Raw genomic sequence first — 20,263 nt, 5'->3', positions numbered from 1 at the left:
TTCTGTTTTGAGCTACCGCTTTCCAACGTAATCAGGATTGATGAAAACCTCGTACTGGTATATGCATTCACATTACTTGTTTATTGGCAAATGAAACCTTTGAAAATTGATTTTGTGTTGAAAAAACCTTGAGTAGGTGTAGGATAAACAAAAAACTTCGCTGAGCCGGACTGCTTGTACTGTATAAAATCGACACTTGCAATGGTTTTGATATTTAAAAAAAGTGTAGTAATATAATTATTTTAACATGATTTGTATTACTTGTATAGTATATATTGATGTAGCAGGCATTTGTGATTAGCTATGCGACTTCCAGATGGCCGTTGGTATTTTCTTTTCCAAAGTAATAGAAAAACCAGCAAAGATGTATGCTAAGGCATGCGATGAGGTTCCCTCCCATTCTTCGGTAACATTATATTTATGTAACGCCCGGAGTAGGCAATTTTCGTATTACACCCTCCTATATTCTTTTTAATATAAACTTTTTATTCTATAAGTAACCCTCATGTCCGGGTTGGAAGTAAATGAAAACTTTAATGTGTGTAGGCATCTTCGAAATTTCGGAGGGCAGACACTTTGAAAAGTGTAATGGTCTGACAAACCATCCACTACTCAGTCCATTCTTGGTCAAGTTTTAACCAGAATGTAATAAATGTAAAATATCATGATTAATTAGTATTGTTGTAGATTTAAGTGAAAAGTTTTCATGCCGTAACCAACATTTTGAAAATATTTATGTATGTTCATACTTGAATTTAATTTGTGTGCTATATATTTGTTTCATAGTAGTAATGATAATTGAAATAATACCACTACTAATAAAAAAAATGAAATAAACATATATTTATTATGTTAGTTTTCAAGAATGTTGGAAGTTGTTTTCAATGAAAGTAAATATTGAAAATGAATGCTTTTTGATAATAGTAAGAAAATTAATTCACGTTACACTTAAGAGTACAAGGCACTACATTAGTAAATGTTTTGGGTTACAATAATTACTCAATATAGAGCCTACTTGTAATATTTTTGTGTTCAATGATAAACAATGCCAAAAATTAGATATTCAAATTATCAAATGTGTTGTTTTGAAAGAAAATAATAATAACTTTGTTTACGTTTTGATGTGTTTGAAATTGTGGCACTTAAGTATTTTAAAGCAACAAATATTAATATAATAAAATACATTAATAAACTTTATTTAAAATTATGGCCCAACCTAAATCCGAAATTCGATTTGTATGACCCACGTGTTCGTTACCGTATTTCCGAATGAACTTTAAAAATTTTTCGTTATATCATCACAAGAAGACTTAACTAATGTTAACCCTTTGATGACCATTGAAAGAAATTTGGTGACAATAGTGAAGTGATCAATATTGCAGGGTTCTGTTTGTTTTTCCTGTTCCCTCAAAACAAACGTCCTGTCGAGCGCCAATGTAACTGTACGGTCTAGTTTATCGATTATTAATGAAGAAAAATTTTAACTTTTTAAATGAACCTCGCATAAAAGCACTATCAAGAATTTTTCTCTCAGCCAACAAACGAATGTGCATATATGTATGTGCGTCTCGTCTGCGACGGAGATCGTAGAGTTCCTCTCTCCTTCCCAAATAAGGAGCTAAAATTCAGCACAAAGAACAATCGTCGTCTCTAAAAATTCTTATCTATGGGTTGTCATAGCTATTTTTAACTTGTGACATCACCAAACTGCGTAGCAAATTGAGCTGTTGCCTAGCAACGCGAGGAGACGGAGAGAAAAAGTGCTTTAGTCTGACGAATACACTCAGTGAAGTTACCACGAGAAACTGGTGCGAACAATTAGAATGAACAAGCAACTCAAAATAATGTTTAATTTTGTTTAGTGCGAAATGTAGTAAAATTTAAACGTCGTAACATTGAACTAACGTTATAATAATGAAGATTATCAATAATTTTAAAATGTTCGTTTAGAAGTGTTATCTTAAAAGTCGTCTTAGCGAAATAGAGTAGACAAGCAGCAAAAACCACCTGTTCATCTAAAAAGAAGATGAAAGAAAACCAACCCGAAACCTTCAGGACAACCCCCCTAGAATCACCAAATATTGTTTCTCTTCAAGTGTCAGATTAAGTGAACAGTGCTAGTGAAACAGTGGAAATCAACAATGTGACGAAATATAACGAATAATTCGTGACGACCGCGTCAACCGCGTTCTTAATAATAAATGGGCCTAAATTAAAATATCATTATTATTATTAGTTATCCAATTAAAGTGTCCAAAATGGAATGTAATATTTGTTCGTGAAGTTTAAGTGTTAATTAAAATCAAAGTGAAGATTTGAATATCCTTTCAAAATAATAGTCATGGTTTAAATTTATATATATGTTAATTTTAAGAGATAATCTAACCTAATTTTCTTTTCATCACTAATAAATTGCGCCTATGCAACGTAATAGTTTCTACATTATTACATTGCATCAGCGCTAAGAATATAATTAGAGTAAGCTTTGTGCTGGTTCCCCAGAACGTTCTGACCGAACTCCGAACCGTGTTGTCCAGCGGCTACATGGTCAGATTTGGTGGTCGATCCAACCTGTTGTTAAAATCTAAAGAAAACATACGAACGGTGGAGAATCGAATCCCAGACCATAGTAAAAGCGTAATCCCACCTTGGGACCGTAGGACACGAACCACTTACAGTGATAAAAGGGTTTCCCCGATAGGGAGCGAGTAGAATCGAACCTAGTACTGTAATACATGGTTTATCCCAATCTGGGACGTACCTGGATCGAACCCAGTACTCTTATATATGGCTAAGCCCTTCACAGGGAAAGGAATCCATTACACTTATATATGGCTTTCCCTCACAGGGACGTTTAAGGTTCGAACCCGGATACATTTATATATGGCTTCTCCCGAACAGGAACAAACGGTAATCGAACCCTTTACATTTATACCGTCATAGAATAACTATTGAAATCGCATTAATAACAATTCAATAACTCTAGTGGAATGAATATACAGCATATGAGAGTACTACTTTATGATTTAGTAAACAAGACATTTGAAAAGATTCAATGACATACTATTTGGGAGAGTCAATTGTTTAAATTTCCGGTAAACAAATGTAAGGTATATTTGATTTTTACTCTGAATTCTGAAGATTTTTTAATATTAAAATTGTTACTATGATTACCAAATTCAAAGTAGCATACTCTTAATAGTATTATTTCCATTGTTAGTATGTCAAAATTGGAAATATAATATTAAGAAGAACACGTTTGACTATAAACATTGTGATTGTGTGTACCATGCGTTATATCTATTGAAGCTGAGCCTAACAATGTTTTAAATTAATTCCATAAATTAACTCTCTATATAATATTTGGAAACAAGTAGCTCTAAATTGCCATTTCTGTTATTTTCAAACGACAGGGTTTAAATATATATTAATTTAATATGATTTTAGGCATCTCTTTGAACTGCTAGTAAGTATGAGACGTATAGCTTAAGGTTGGATCCGAATCACATGAGTTTCGCCCGGTATAGAACCAGTAACTTTTATACCAAAACCACGTACGCTAACCCCTGAGTCACGATTTTAAATGTTGTGATGTGACTTTTTGAAGATGGTGAAATTTTTCTAGTTATAACTAATAGATTACCTTACTTGAAATTACGGTTTTCTTGCTTCTTAATGAATTCAGTATTATACATAGAGGAGAGCTTACATAATAATAGGAAAAAATAAATTGCTAATAAAGATATACCTTATCCATTGATACACACGTAACTAGTAATACATTAGTACTTATAAGTGATCCCCTTATTCTAATGCGTTTTATAAAATTAGTTACACTTGAACCACAAAGATAATTAGATAGATTACATGTCAGTTTATGTGTATATTCCTAAACCGTTTGTGAGAGGCTCAATATTTCTCATGGTAAGGTATTTAACTACTGACATTTCACATTTTCTGTAGTTTATACTTTTGAACTAAGGTATTTTCCAACACTCGTTTATTGAGACGATTTTCTCTTATTTAAAAATTAATGGGCAAGAATTGATAGCATTACCATTAAAATATTCAGTTTGCTTTTATGGTTAAATCACGTCTTCCTTATCATACTTTCGTAATTTTTAAAGTGATTTTGTACTTTGGTTACAAAATACAGGATGTTCATTTCAGTGCAACATCTCATAAATTCTATTTTATTCGTAGAGCCTGAGCATTGTTGCCCTATTACGGTAAAATATCATAAGCATACTCTTAGTAATTACCAACAGTTTTGTTGAAACATTTTCTACAGGACACGAAACCACAAATGAGAAATAAAAATGAACTTCAGCGGAACATAGAAAATACATTTTCTACAATAATAAATTTCATTGTACGCTGTTGACGATGATTAGAAGTATATAAAGAAGTGACTCGCAAATCATGAAAGTGAATATTGTATGAAAGCGATTATGCTAATTAAATTATCACTGATGTGAACACTGAAATGATTTTTGTGGAGAACGAAAGAGATTGCAATGATGCTTGAGAGCAACACTGCCCACAAAAAAAAAAAAAAAAGATTTAGAAAATTATCCTATACTACGATACTTAGATCAACAACAATCTGTATATTTTGCGTGTTAAATTGGGTGTATGTATCGTAGTTTTAAATACACTTACCTTGACTGGTCTGTAAGTTGAGAGTTCACAGCCAAGCATAATCCAAACTCAGTCCTCATTGGGTACTTCTGCAGTGTTTGCCCTTTAACAACGTTTATTACTGGGACTTTTATATCATCTTTTACCTTAAAGAAAGATAAGAAATCTAAAGGTAGGTGGTATTGTTTAACAAAATATGGTTAGTATCTTGTTTTCACACTGAAAAAGAATAAGATTTTAATTGATCTTACTATTGCCAAAATTGAATATTGATAGCGAAAATATCGTAGATGATACATTAATAAAGAACAGAATAAAAAAGCAAAAAACGTAAACTAAAACAAGTTCGATAAAATGAAGGAAAAAATTACAGGTGAAATTAGAAACAATCTTATGCAGAGATCTTATTAAACGCTTGCAGGGACATGGGTTTAGAAGTAAATGCAGAGAGAACTAAATACCTGGAAGTGCGTCGGGACCGTAATACGACAAATGATGGATGCGTTAAAATATGAAATAATACTTTTGATAAAGTGGATACTTTCAAATGTTTAGGATCAATATTAACAGACGAAAATCATATTTACAAAGAAATTAAATGTCGACTAAAACAGGGAATCCTTGTTACTATTCGGTTCAATATCTCTTGTCTTCGCAAATTATGTCGAAGAATTTGAAGTTTAAATATATAAAACGGTAATCATACCCTTTGTTCCGTATGGTTGCGAAGGATGGTCGCTTACTCTGAGGGAAGAACATCCTGAGAAGAATATTCAGACAAAAGAGGAACGGGAATGGGTAATGGCGGAAACTTCATAACAAGAAACTTCATAATTTATACGGTTTACCCAACATCTTTAGGGTCGTCAAGTGTAAGAGGCTTAGGTGGGCAGGTCATGTAGCTAAAATGGAAGAATGTAGAAATGCTTTCAAAGTCTTGACTGGAATACCCGTCGGAAAACGACCATTAGGAAGACTTAGGCGCAGATGGGAGGACAATATTAAGATGGATCTCGCTGAGATAGGGATACTAAGTAGAAACTGGATCCAATTGGCTAAGAATAGAAGTCAGTGGAGAGCTTTTGTGAACGCGGCATTGAACCTCCGGGTCCCATAGGCCATAGAGTTAGGTAGTTAGTTAGTTATTAGAAACAATAAACTCTCGAAGCAAGATTTGAAAAGTGGCTTTAAGAAGTAACTTCATTAGACAACGTAGAAAAAGACTACAAAATATAAAGATTAAGAAGTACTTGAATAATGAAGCTTATAAATCAAAGCAAATAGACTTCGTAGATATCGAAGAGGTATATAATCAGGAATACAATCAGAATATAAGGTAACTGCAGGTATATAAGTCAGTGCAACTAAATACGCCAAATATTCCGTTCTGGGACATTTCCGGCGAAATCCTCTAGAATGTACCTCCAATATATGCCACAGACCCGGACAAGTCACGTTTGACGAATACTTCGAGAGACAGCGCTGAGACCGCATTGCCGTCAAGTGGTGTTTGCTTCGGGAAGGTTCCGTTAGAGAACGATATTATTTCAATAGGGATAAGAATCCGCTATTAGTACCGTGATGACTCAGAACATTGCCCTTTGTTCATAGCAATGTACACCTTACTTCGTGTCCGTCTAGGAACATTTTTGTAACTATTTTGTATCTCTAACTTCAGTATTTGTAATTCCATGTCTACTAAATCAATATCAAGCACAGAGTAGCGAAATGCGCTTGTGAAATACATTGCATAAGACAAATATGATTCATGTATCTGTCTCACATATTTCACGTAATGTCGGTGTAGTTTTTTTTAAGTCACAGTACAGTGACACTGTTTCTTTATCTACTTATGCACTAAAATGTTTGAGTTTGGAACTTCATTTCAACTTTAGATATTAACGTTTTTACATTTCACTTTTTATCTTCATCTTGCACTTAATATTCTACCTTTCTGCTTCAACCATGTTGTGTAGTATTTGACTTCATATAATACAGACGATGTAAGGAGTTCTAAGATTTGGCGTAATTATCCTAGACTTGGCGTAATTATCTGCACGTGTTGGTAAGTGCGCCACATTGTAACACTTTTCTTTACCTTGGGTACAAAACAGAAGTGAGTGGCATCATGATCCCGTCTTTTCTACACGAGGAAAAGGTTCTCTGTGACTCACATGTGTTGTTCTTTTATTTAATGAAAATTGAGGACGTGACAAACCGACAACGTTAACATGGCATATTTACCTACAAAGAAGTAATTTTGGAACAGTATATGGGAAAAGGAGGGAAAATAACCAATGCCTTGCATTCAAATTTGCTGAAACATGAAATTCGCCCTGCAATCAGGCGTAAAGAATGAGAAATTCTGTCTTTAGGTTTCCTCCAATTTCATGACAAAGCCCGGCAGCATACTGCTCGTTTGACATTTGAGACTATCGATGACATAAAATCTGAGTAGTATATTCATCCACACCTTGCCCCAGTGACTTCCATGTGTTTGGACCACTCAAAGAAATGACGAGCAGCAAGCACTTCAATAGTGATGAAGATCTGAGAAGTTCTGCGCAGGAGCGGCCGCAATCTCGACCAAAAGAAATCTTCCAACACGGCATCCATGCACTTCCGATGCGCTGGTATATTTGCACTTAACGTCAAGGTTTCTACGTTGAATAACAAAAGATAAGATTTCCTTTAAGTTGTCACATTCTAAAATGTATTGCACTTTTAAAGATTTCGTTTGATCCTGCCACGTACTAACATACGTAGTAACTCACTCCAGAATAATTTATAAACGCAAACAAACAAACAGAGACTTGAAGAACATTAATAACGCCCTCTTTATTACTTGCTTGTCCCAATACTTTCTTCTACTACAAAGAAATGCCAAATGTAGCACTCACTATCTTAAATGAATGGCAGTTCATAAAATCAGTCCCGGTTATGCTTTTTAACCCTTGTATGCATATGCAGGGCCTCTCAGGCCCTCTTGTATTTTATTTTGAAAGCTATTGCAGATCTATTCAATCAATAAGTCTTGTTATTTGTGTATTCTTTTAGCATTCTTTTATGCATTCATTAGTAGCATTAGAATATTTTTAGCATTATCAGTAAATCAGTAAAGCTTGATTTATTTTAGTAACCCCTTAAATGCATATGCAGTGCCTGGAAGGCCATAATGAAATAATAATGGTGTGAGAATTATTAGACACACTTTTGTAAATAAAATTGATTCTAAATGAGATGTTGATTCTAAATGAAGTAGTTTCACTACTTCTTTTTTATTATTATTGTGCTTATTTGTAATTAATCTTATTTATAGTTGCTTTTTATACGCAGTAGATGGCACTGCAATACAAATGCAAACTGTTATCAGTCGTTTGTATATAAGATTTTTATATAATCTATCAGCCATTTATTTACCATTTTTCTACTAACTTATGACATTTGTTTGAACAATGGCAGCAACAGAATTGTTTCAATCAAATTCTATATAATATGTATATTTCACTATTGCTTTTATTTTGTGACTAGGTACAATCTGCAGTGCTTGGTTATATTGGTGCGCAATTTGTGTTTGTTCTCAGATTCAGAGGAAAATGACATGTACGTCTAATGGAAGATCAGCTACGAAGAGAGTGTGTGAAGAAGATTTTACCCGTTTTGTAAATGAGTGCCCTGATGATAGTGTTCTGTCGAACGGTAGTAGTGAGAAATTTGAAGATAAAAAATCCAATAATACAGTTCATCAAGGAAGTGTGATTGATGAACATTTCGATAAGTCATCAGGCCCTGAAAGCCCTACTGATAATGAAGCTAATCATGATTAATCTGTTAGTGATTCCGATACACTTTTTAGTCGAAAAATAAAACCTCCATCACGGACTCCAGCACACAATATAATGCACTATTTTCCAGGTGTTTCAAAGGTAGTGAAAACAATACGTCCAAAAGATGCGTTCGACTGTTTCATTTCAAAGTAAATCATGGACGGAATTTTACACTATAGAAAACTCGAGGGAAGAAAGGTAGTTACATTGAAACGAAAGGAGTGAAATATTGGCATTTTGTTACTAGCAGGAGTGGAAAAAAAACTGTACCAAGCATGGAACTGTTCCTCTCTATGAAGTCAAACCAATATTCAAAGCCACAATGTCTGTCAACAGGTTTCAAGACATAAAGAAAGCCTTACGATTTGACGATAAACGCACAAGGTAAATCCGTCTTGAAAATGATAAACAGACATCTATTCGTTTTGGGTAGGAGATATTTCTGGGAAACTTTAGAAACGTGATTGTTCCAAGTGAAGAACTTACTGTAGATGAATAGCAAGTGCCACTTCGTGGTAGGTTTGGGTTTACTCAATACATGCCAAGAAAACCTTCAAAGTACGCAATAAAAATATTTTGGTTATGCGGCACTCGATCATCATATGTCGTTGATGGTTTTGTATACACAGGAAGAAAACCAACAGAAACCAGTTGAAAAAAAAATCTGTAAATGAATGTAGTCAAAGGCCTCTATAAACGTTTTTTGCCTTCACGAAATATTACTATGGATAATTTCTTTGATAGTGTTGATCTGGGTGAGTATATCCTACAACAATGACTTGCGATTATGAGAACACTAAGGCAAACAGACGCGACATTCCAATTGAAATGAGAGTCTCATCTCGTACAGAACTAGGTTCATCAATGTTTGCATTTAGGCAAAATGTCACTATGATCAATTAAGTGCCAAAGAAAAAGCCAGTGATTTTGAAATCCACCATGTATCATAAGGCAGTCGATGAAAATAGCCAAAAGATAGCCAGTGATTATAAACTATTACAGCAAAACTAAATGCGGAGTTGATGTTATGGGTCAAGAAGTTAGAGATTATATATGCAAAAGACAAACTAGAAAGTGGCCCTTTGCTCTTTGTTCAAATATGATGGATGTGGCAGCAGCAAATAGTAGTATTGTTTTCAGAATACATAATCCAAATTACTATGAAAACGAGAAAGACAATCGTCGTGTATTCTTACAGAAACTGGAAGAAAATTTAATGAAGCCCTAGATGATTCTAAGATCACAAATACCCAACTTGCCAATAGCAAATATTAGTGTTTTGAAGATATGCTGAATTGAAAACTATCAGCAAGTGAAAAAAGCTGGACTAATGCAAAAGAACTGAAACTATCAGCAAGTGCAAAAGCAGGACTAATGCAAAATATATCTTGCCCATACAGTATTCATACAAAGAGTGCATCGGCATACTGCAAGTGTCGCAAAAGCATTTGTAAAGAACACAGTAAAATGATTTGCAATTCATACGTTTTGTATAAACATTTTTTCTCAAATTGCTAAACAATGATGTCATATCCATACAAGAATATCAGCAATTGCATAAATACTGCTCTTTTAATGATTATAGTACCATTTCTCACAGGTATGACAGAATTTTAATAGAAAGTACAAAATTATAAAGTATTATGAGTAAACTGAAAAAAATACATTTGAAGAAAATAGTTCATTATAGTCGGTTTTTTTGTATTTTCTACTCTTGTATACTTATGAAAATGCCCAATGTTAGTCTATTGTGTATTAAATTACGCCATAATAGGACTGCAAGTAGTAATTTGCATCAAATTTCAAATAAAATTATTTAAACCCTTTGAATAACATACAGGGCCTTGGAGGCCCTGCATATGCATTAGCGTATATTTTCTGAACCATGTGGACAAGGGTTAAGAATATTCTAGCATAATTTATGTGTCATAAACATTTTGTATCTAGCAATATTGTGTTTTATACAATATGAGGACTATACATATTATTGAACGATCGTTTTACACCAAATAGTAACGTTTATTTTAATCCGTCCACACGTCTCTTTCTTATTCCTCTGTAGTAATACTCTTTCTATTAGACGCATATGTTAAACATAGCTCACCATCCCACATAGAGAGATAGCGATGAGTGAAAAAAGATTTTAAATTCTCATTTTTGGGAATATTTGAGCTTTAATTGAAGTGTCAGATCATACTCTTTTCCGTTTAAAAATATTGTGTGATATACAATATGGAGGAACTCAGCATGGCTTCCAAAATGACCAATCTCCGAACCAATGCAGTTTTTGTAATAATACCAATTACAACGTTTCATATTAATGCGCCCACATGTATCGTTTTTATTATTCTGTCCCAATACTTTTGACTAAACCTGCATAAAAATCTATATATATGTTCTAAGAGCAAAATTAGGTAGGTGTTTTCACACATCTTTCATACTAACATGTGTTTTTATATTTTGATCGAGGTGTGGAAATGGAAGTTTAGAATTAAGCGGACAGCCGTGTATAGATAAAGTCTGATTGGGCTACCACAAGAATATAAGCCCAGAGAGACGAGGTTGCAAGCAAATTATCACGAGGAACCGAATTAAGGAATAGGGATTGTTGCAAAGTAAACAATAACTAAATAGAATCAAGAACACAATTCAACTTTCATATTTATTACTAATCATCATTGATATTCTTCCACGACTTCGACAAAGATTTGAACATACCAAGGTGTCACTATTCTCACATGCATAAAAGATTTCCACTCCTGAATAGATTTCAGGCGCGAGGCTCTGTTTTAGTCAGACCTTTTTGAGCGCGGTTCTTTATTCACGGGGCATTTTTAGCTGGCTCCTGTTGACGCGAGTCCCTTTTTCTCAGGACATTTTGCAATGAGTTCCTTTTCCGCGGAACCATTTCAACTCGGACCTTTCTGTCCTTACTTTATTTTATAGGTCTTTATGACATGGAATCAGTCTATTGATTGCTAGGGATAGTTTATAAGTTTCAAATCCATATTGCCATAAATGTAAACTGCTAAAAATCTAAACTGCTATAGTTATTTTATAATATTTCTGAATAGGAAACACCAAGAATTTTATATACTATTTAGCAATTTTGTCGAACAAGCTTTAACCACAATTTGTATGTTTTAAAGTCCGATTATAACCAATAGATAAAATCATTTTCATGATAGGAGTTTTAAAGGGTATGAAAACATTATTAAGATATGAAAATGTTCCTTAAGATACATATATTGATCTTGCTCAAGTTCGCCTATTCATACATTTAATTAAAATACAAACACAAACAAATAATAAAATTTCATAATATCTGACTTGAACATTAATGTGTACAAACCTTTCATCAACCGGTCACTTCAAAATCGAACTACGTATTTTTCTCTACACAGTAATCGTTGGATGTATGTTTGCTTTCCCTGAAAAACTTAGTTTCACGGTTGACTAAAAAAACTTCCTTAATATTTATGGTAAATATTTACTTACGACTCAAAACAAAATAATTATTATTTAAACTTACCTTGAAGCGTATTTCATTTAATGTATCATTTGTTGGAATTTTTACATTTTGGTAAACCTTGAACTCTTTTAGATTAGTAATATTTAAATTTCCTATGGCTCCCACATATTCCATGTAAAACGATGCATTTTCTTTGGCTAATTTTACAAATAACCTATAATATTGAAATCTAAATTACTTACACACGCATTTAAACTGAATGTATTGGTACAGAAAATAATACTAAAAAATTAATATTAATCAATACTAAAAAAACTTAATATTAACAGAAAGGAGGTGCTTTCACATAAAGATATACTGTGTACATTCAAATACAAAAAATGTATATAATTGCTCATTCAAAGTAAAAAGTACCTACTCTGCGAACTTAAGTATTTCTTAGAAAATAATTTAATACTCCTTGGATAATGTGTTTACTAGTGAATCATCATAGATCACCTTTTTCCTTAACCATACAAATATATTAAGAAAACTACATATGCTTTCCCCAAAAAATGAGAAGTGTAAAATTTTCCAAGAGACAAAGAACCCAACTAGCAAGATTTTACCTGTTTGCTCTCTTAGTGGATATATTATTTATCGTGACGTTTATACGAAATAATCATTCTAATTTTTTGAAAACCAACATCCAAACTCTTTCAACCTATGACTTTATTTTATATAGAAAAATATGACTTTGTGTTGCTTATAATGTATTGAAAATATAAAAGTTTTAAGAAATGTATTAAAGATTGACAAATTGCCCGTTTCGTACACAAGACAATAAAATCCATTTCGATCATTTTAGTTAAGATCTCTATCTAAAGTTTATTTTAGAGCACAAAAGATTCACCTCCATATATTCTAAACAAATTTTGTAATGTATTACACTGTTTATCTTCAATTTACCGTTCAACAGTATCAATATATATCCTTATAACTTCGGTAATTGGAATTTAATGCCTTATTCTCAATTTCTTTGAGGAAATATAGCACTATCTATAAAATAATACTTAACGCTACATACATAATTAATTTTGAATTCCAACTTAGTCGTTAGTTTATAAAATCTAGATTTCCTGAAAGTTTTAAACTTTTCTAAGTCACAATTTATTTATTCTTACGTCACAGAAGGAGTAGTAGTGAAAACATTTTTACGTACATTGTTATAACCTAGAATGTGTATTTATCTCATCCTAGATCTAATATGACTTAATGACAATTGCTAAAAATGCTCTATTGACAATAAATTCAATTTTATCCTTTATTTACCTTTTAACGTATCCTTTGACGTGTCTACTGTTAGTTACAGGATCTCTACACATGATAACAGAAGGTAGCCTATATTTCCAATCCTGTCGATTTCTGTCAATTATAATCACAGTCGGGTTATCTTGATATTTTCTCCAGGTCCCCCAAATAATTACCAATGCTGTTGTAATGCACATTATAACACAAACAGTCCAAAATATCCTTAAAAGTTGTAAATATGGTTTTAATATAACGACAGTTATATTTGAAACAATCATGTGTTTAAAATATTTTTTTTGCTTCATATTGTCATATATATATATATATTCCTCAAAATATTAATCATCTTTAAGTTATTCACATACTTAAAAATATAGTTCTGAATATAAAAGAATGTGTAGTTTAGAAAACGTCATGAGTCAGAAAAGTTACGATGTAATAAAAAAAGCTGTATAATTTTTGAGAAACCTCATAGACATGATATGATCTTCCTGTGCGTGAAAAAGTAGAGATTTGTGTGATTGTACGAAAGAAACAACTTGTGGGTTACAAACTAAAAACATAAAAAGTGGATTGAAACAAACCCTCTATTTCTGTCTCATGACCTTTTCAAAACTATTTTTTCATATAAAAATACCTTACTCCGTACCAGATCTCGTACATTATGCTGATCATAATTCAAAGCGATGATGCTAAAATGATTATAACTGTCATGCTTATAATAGCAAACTAAAATGCAGATTCTTTGGCGAAAACTATTAGGAAATGTGACCCAAGTAAAGGTGTAATCTTACAAGATGTGACTGCTTTCAAACATCACTATGGTACTAAAATAATCACCAAAAAAAAAACATATTATCAAACACGCCCAATGTTTCTGAGAGATTTTGTTTGTATTTTATTGAAGCTTAGCGAATCATTTTAACGATAAGGGTTATGAGAGAATGGAACAATATTTTAAGATGAAATACGAAGCATCGTAATACGTTCAAATTTTTATTGTCTTCAATGAATATCGAACCCCGGAATACAACACTAAGAGCGAGCGCTCTAGTCACTAAAGCAACGGGGAAATCAAGGGTTAGGGTTCCATCATAATTGTGAAATGTCTGGACCAGTTTTATTTAAACTTAGTGCACATATTACTTGTAGTGTGGGAAAGATTATTGTCTGGGTAAAATTTCCTCATTACTAGCACAGCTGGAGATTGAAGAGGGGGAAGACATATTAATATGATCGAAATTATCAGTATTACTATATATACGTTGTTTTCGTTGACTATAAATTGATTCGTGGCACCTTCAATGTTCTTTAACACCAGGTCTAGACTAGTCAGAGTAAGACAATCTTGCACACCAGGCGCAGTCAGTGACGGAAGAAATACAAACATTGGTAAAAAAAATCGATATCTGTGTCAAATCCATTGTTTTCGTCTTTATGTGCTAGTTGGTGATAAAAGTGCAGCTTCCCAGTAGGGAAGACAAGTAAAGTAAAGGCGTGGAGGGAATACGTATGAGAATGATCGAAAATGGCAGTTACTAGGGTCGATTCTTTAGTTTTAAAAGTCTTTAAAATGAACGGCCACACTTCCAATGGCTTTAAAGTCCAAATTTAACTCCCATTAATACCTCTTTAAAGGAGAATAGTAACATAAAAAAATAATAAAAGCTGATATTAGTATTCAATAAATAGTTGCGGGATCGCTTACATAAATATTGACACTCCAGATCCCACTAGTTCCAAGTTCATTCTCCCACCGGCAGAAGGGATTAAATGGCGATATATTAAATTCCGAATACAACTTATATTAGTGTGGAATTACTAGGTTTCAATGTCACTAAGACAATTGGTGGGAGCTCTTGTCATTTAGTTCAAATTCTGCCTGCTAATTAGCACTCATAAGGGAAGTAGAAATGTATCACATAAAGAACGACAGATATTTGCATCGAATTCTTAGTTTCTCGGGGCCCCTAAGTTGATTGGTGCATTTCCGAAGACGTCTAAATTCAAAATCAATGTTCAGTACGGTTTGATCCCCTAGCAAAGAGGAAGAGAACAACATTTAAAACGATAAAAGCAAACGACATACTATCAAATTCATAGTTCTCGGGTTTACAGAGATAAATAGCAACACTGCTGATCCAACTTCATCCCCGTTAGTATCTCTGTAGAAAAGCTGTCATGAAACAAGTAATGGAAAACAACCGATATTAGTGACGAATTTAAGTTTTCGATGTCACTAACACGAGTAAGATTAATAATTGCACTGTAAATAGCGTTAGAATCCAAGTTATTCCCCATTGGCAAGTAATGACACAGGGTGAATAATAACATGTCTGAAGTGACTGACATTAGTGCCAAATCCATAGGTTAGGTTCTTCAAGCTAATAAGTTATAACTGTGATGACATTTAAATCCAAACTTTAGGCATGAACGAGCATTGTCAGATGGATTGAGAATACATAGGGACAACGCCAAATGCTTAACTTCCACGTATATATATATATATATATATATATATATATATATATATATATATATATATATAGGTTGTTCAGTCTACATTTGGCCACCTTCTAACTTGCCTTAAAATTTAGATGAATGCATGGCGCCAGGTCCGTAAGTGCTCGATATGTTTCCCTTGGTTCCTAACAATAGCACGAGACCGTAATTTCCACTATAATAGGTTTCTCTGAAGAACTGGGTGGGGAATCTTGTCCCATTCCCTATGCACAACATTCCAAAGTCCTTCCACAGTTGTCACACGCCGTTTCCCCAAAGCCCTCTTCAGCAATCCAAATCCACAATAGTCCATAGGACTTGCATCTGGAAATTTAACAGGTACCTCATTGAAAGGTATCACCTGTTTACTACTTTCCTCCTCTATCTGCCTATAGAATGCGAGGGACGATCGTGAGGTATGTGGTGAGGCCTTGTCCATGTGAATGCGTACCAGATTGGCGCCATTTCCGTACACTATTGGAATCTCATGCCCGTAGATCGGCCGCAGGATCTGCTCTTGAAAATACTGCGAATTTATTGTGCAGTTCTTCGCCTCCCTACGAATCTTCAGTTTACCACGATAACAGTAGTCAGTAACGACAACGAACACTTTTGGGAAGGATTCTTTACAGACACGTACCCATCTTCTGAGGTTATTGGCGTTTTTCTCTCGGTACATGATGGCTCTCGGTTTGCAGCAGTCGGAAACGTAAATCCATGCTTCATCGAGCGTGGCGACGTACATCCACCTTTGCTTTGCCAGATGTCATTCGTACAACTTCCGGGCGTTACACTTTCGTTCCTTTTCGTGGGCATCCGTGAGAAATTGGCCGCGAGATTTCATGACTTTTTCCAGCTTGAGTTGATGGTGTAGCGTCCGGCTCACAGTCCACAAATACACATCAAGACGATTAGTCGTACGCCTTTGTGTTGGCGGATTTTCTTGCAATGCCATTTTGCGAAGTTTCCTCTATATTGTGGAGGTGGTCTTGGTGCATTCCCGCTTCCTAGGAACTTCGTTGCACTTGTACCTTTTAATAACATTCTTTATTACACTTAAACTGATGTTGCAATCATTGTTCTTGCCCTTTTTTCTAATGGCAAAAACACTAAAGTGGGCGTCATAAAGAGTCCAACATAGCCCTCCCAAATCCGGCTTAGTTTGGGCGGCATTTTGGTCACAGAGCGGAAACCCACACACTGGGAAACAAATTTAACACAAACTCACAACAACGGTTCTGTTTTGTTCGTTATTGTCGTCCGCGCGGAAAAACAACTCCGTTCCCAGGAAGCCACTGTACAACACTGAAGGACGCTACGAGCCAGGTCGGGTGAGTCCATTCTGCCCGGGAGGGGAAAGGAACGAATTCGGCCAAACGTAGGCTGAACAACCTCTCTCTCTCTCTCTCTCTCTCTCTCTCTATATATATATATATATATATATATATATATATATGTGTGTGTGTGTGTGTGTGTGTGTTTGTGTGTATGAATGTATACTCCAGCGTAATGCTGAAACACTGCAGAAATTTTAACTAAATATTGGAAACGAATTATATTCTATCTCCAAAAAATACTGTTCTAATAAGGAAGTAGTGATATGTAAAAATAATGCAAAACGATGATATTAGTGTGCAAACCATTGTTCTTGGGGTCACTGAAAGCAACAGTAACGCTTTCAGTGTTGTGCAATTCCAAGTTCATCCCCATCTGCAGAAGTCCATCAGTAGATAGAAATATAGTGTTTCGAAGGCAGGAAAATTTAAAATGACTTTTAGAAGGTAGTACCTACTCAACCTGTTTTTGTTATTCATACCGCAGCTCCCTCTATAAAACCCATTGCACCGATACGTCTCAACTCTAAGTCATGGTTATTTAGAGAGATAGTGTACTAGTTTCTCTAATATATCTTTAACTGCCTCTGATCTCTCATAGTTTTTGGGCTAGGAATCCTGCAAATTACAATTTTCTCGATTTCGGAATCTCGTAACTTTGAAACATTGCCTTTTTCGCCTTTTCTTCATATGTACTTTTTTTATTGTTTAGGTGTGAGGATTTCACCAGTAGATTTTGCTTACATAATAAATGAATACCCTGGCAGAATAGTTGAAAATATCATTGGAACTGTCTTTTAAAATTAGAATGCAAAACTAGGGAGGAAATACGTATAACATTAATTTACAGGAATATCAGTTTATAATTCGACAGAAAACTTTTGATGTGAACAAGAAAAAATTCAAGATTTGTTTAACAATAAGGAAATGACATGGAGTGTATGATACTTTGCAAGAATCTGAATCCTATTACTGTATCTGTTCATCGTAATAGTTCTTCACGACAGAAAATATTAAAATTTTATCTACGACTATTTATTGGTTATATTTCTTACCTTTCTCCAACAGAAATTCCTTTCTTTACTATTTCTGGGATTCCATGAATAGATGTTTCATCTAAATATTCTCTTATAAATAAAGGCATCCCGATATAGCTGTAGATTCAATAATTACTACTTATCTGTATTGTCTGATTCATAGAGTCATTTCAGCTTGGCTTTTGTTTAAGAAGGTAAACTTGCTCAATGCACACAAGATTGGTGCAAACAATGTAAAATGTAAGGCATTTTTTCAACGATGAATAATAAGAGTTGTGCACAGTTTTCTGTAAAATAAAGAGTAATAGTGAATTAAGAAGAAAATAACACTTACTCTATTTCACAAGTACTTTCGCAAATGTTTCATTCACAATTGAAATTCATGAACTTTCTTAGTTTAATGTCCGTTTAGGCTAAAATGACGGTTGAATACTGAAAGTCAAATTAAATATTTGTGTTAATCCACCAGAAATCTGAACCGAGATTAGTGCTTAGAACATTGAATCGATTCTGGGCCACGTACTTGTCCTTCCGTTGGATCAATATTGTACTATTACTCGAAAAAAAAGTAGGTTAGCAAAGTAAGACGTATGACCATTAGACTCAATTGGACCGTTTGAACTCCTTTCGACCCCTCAACCTGTTTGCATCGTTTGACTCGTTTGGACCGTTCAATCCAATAGACTTGATAAACAGATTATAAACTACAAAACTAATGCATACTTCAGATAAACACAAATTGTGCAGTGCGGATTTACAACGCTTGTCACTTATAGTTCTTCTGCCCAGGGACTTACACAGAGGCTAAGTTCTGAGGGCTGTCCCTGCAAAATACCATTTTTCACTATAAATTTAGTGTAGGTAAGGCAGTTTCACAAATTTTAATATACTGTAATTTATACCAATATCGAATTTGGTTTTCTCGAAATAAATTACATTGTAGGTCCCTGCTTCTAGCGATATTGCAGTGAATAAATGAGCGGTGTAGATGCAAAAGTGGCAATCTCCATTCGGCCGCATTTTTCAGGACGAGCGATTATTGATATCTCCTGAACCCAATAAGATTTTAACGTACAGATTTTTTGGCATAGTATATCGTAGCAATATTAGAGGGTTGAATATACATTTTCTCCAGAGAAAGTTCCTCATTTTTTGTAATTACTGTTTGAAAATTGGAGATTGCAAATTTTGAAAATGAAAGTGGAGATTTTTTTCACAAACACTTCCATTTTGGGAGAGTTTGTTACCCTTAGGTGCAAGATAGGGACATGCACATTATACCATTCGAAAGGCCGATTCATTTCGAAGAGAACGAGGTACGATGCAAGATTTTAGGATACATAGTGATAATACTGTAAATACTATACAGTAAAAATGTGTAAAAATGTGTAAATAAAGCAAAAATTCAAACGTTGGAAATGTTCCTGACACATTTCTATTTACTCTAGGATCATGATTTGTATCTCGCTTTGTTCCAAATAGGAGTAAGTTTCCAACGGTACAATTTCTATATGTCTATAAATGTCCCTGAGGGGGGAAATTCAGAACCAATGGTCAATTTTCTCCTGCAAAAAAACAACCCTTTTTCGATTTGGGCGGGATTTTCCCGCTTATGGTACATAATAGGTAAATTTGAATGCTACATTTAGAAGCTCTGCTATATAACGAAACCAACGAGTTACAAACTATGTTTCTACGACTAATAGAGATGCATTACGTGATATTCGCCTTCAGTTTTTACTGAGAGGATGTAGGTTTTGATCCAAACAGACTTCACCGCTTAGTCTGGGACACTTAAAACAATACAGTCACATCTCAATTTCTCAAAAAATTGTAGATTGCCACTTTTGCATCTACACCCCTCAAATGACACAAGAGATGGCTACGGACATGTTTCACCTCTCCCTTGTGCCGTAAAATCGGAGATGTATCGAAGAATGTGGAATGACGGATCTAGATTGACAGTTACGCATCCGATTAATTTTTAGCAGAATCAAACGAAACTCTAAAATCAATAAACAAAGGAAGCAAAATGGTCAGGCTAAACCTCAGAAGTTCTTTACTTTACGTTTTACATATTTTTTTACGTTTTGATATTAGTCGTTGAATGCAGAGATTGAGTTATCAGTTAGAATAGTAACCATACATAAATCTGGATGT

This window comes from Thermobia domestica, chromosome 5 (assembly GCF_964235325.1).
Source record: "Thermobia domestica chromosome 5, izTheDome1.hap1.1, whole genome shotgun sequence".
In the NCBI taxonomy this organism is placed as follows: domain Eukaryota; kingdom Metazoa; phylum Arthropoda; class Insecta; order Zygentoma; family Lepismatidae; genus Thermobia; species Thermobia domestica.
The sequence above is the reverse complement of the archived record's forward strand: the minus strand, read 5'-3'. Positions refer to the sequence as shown.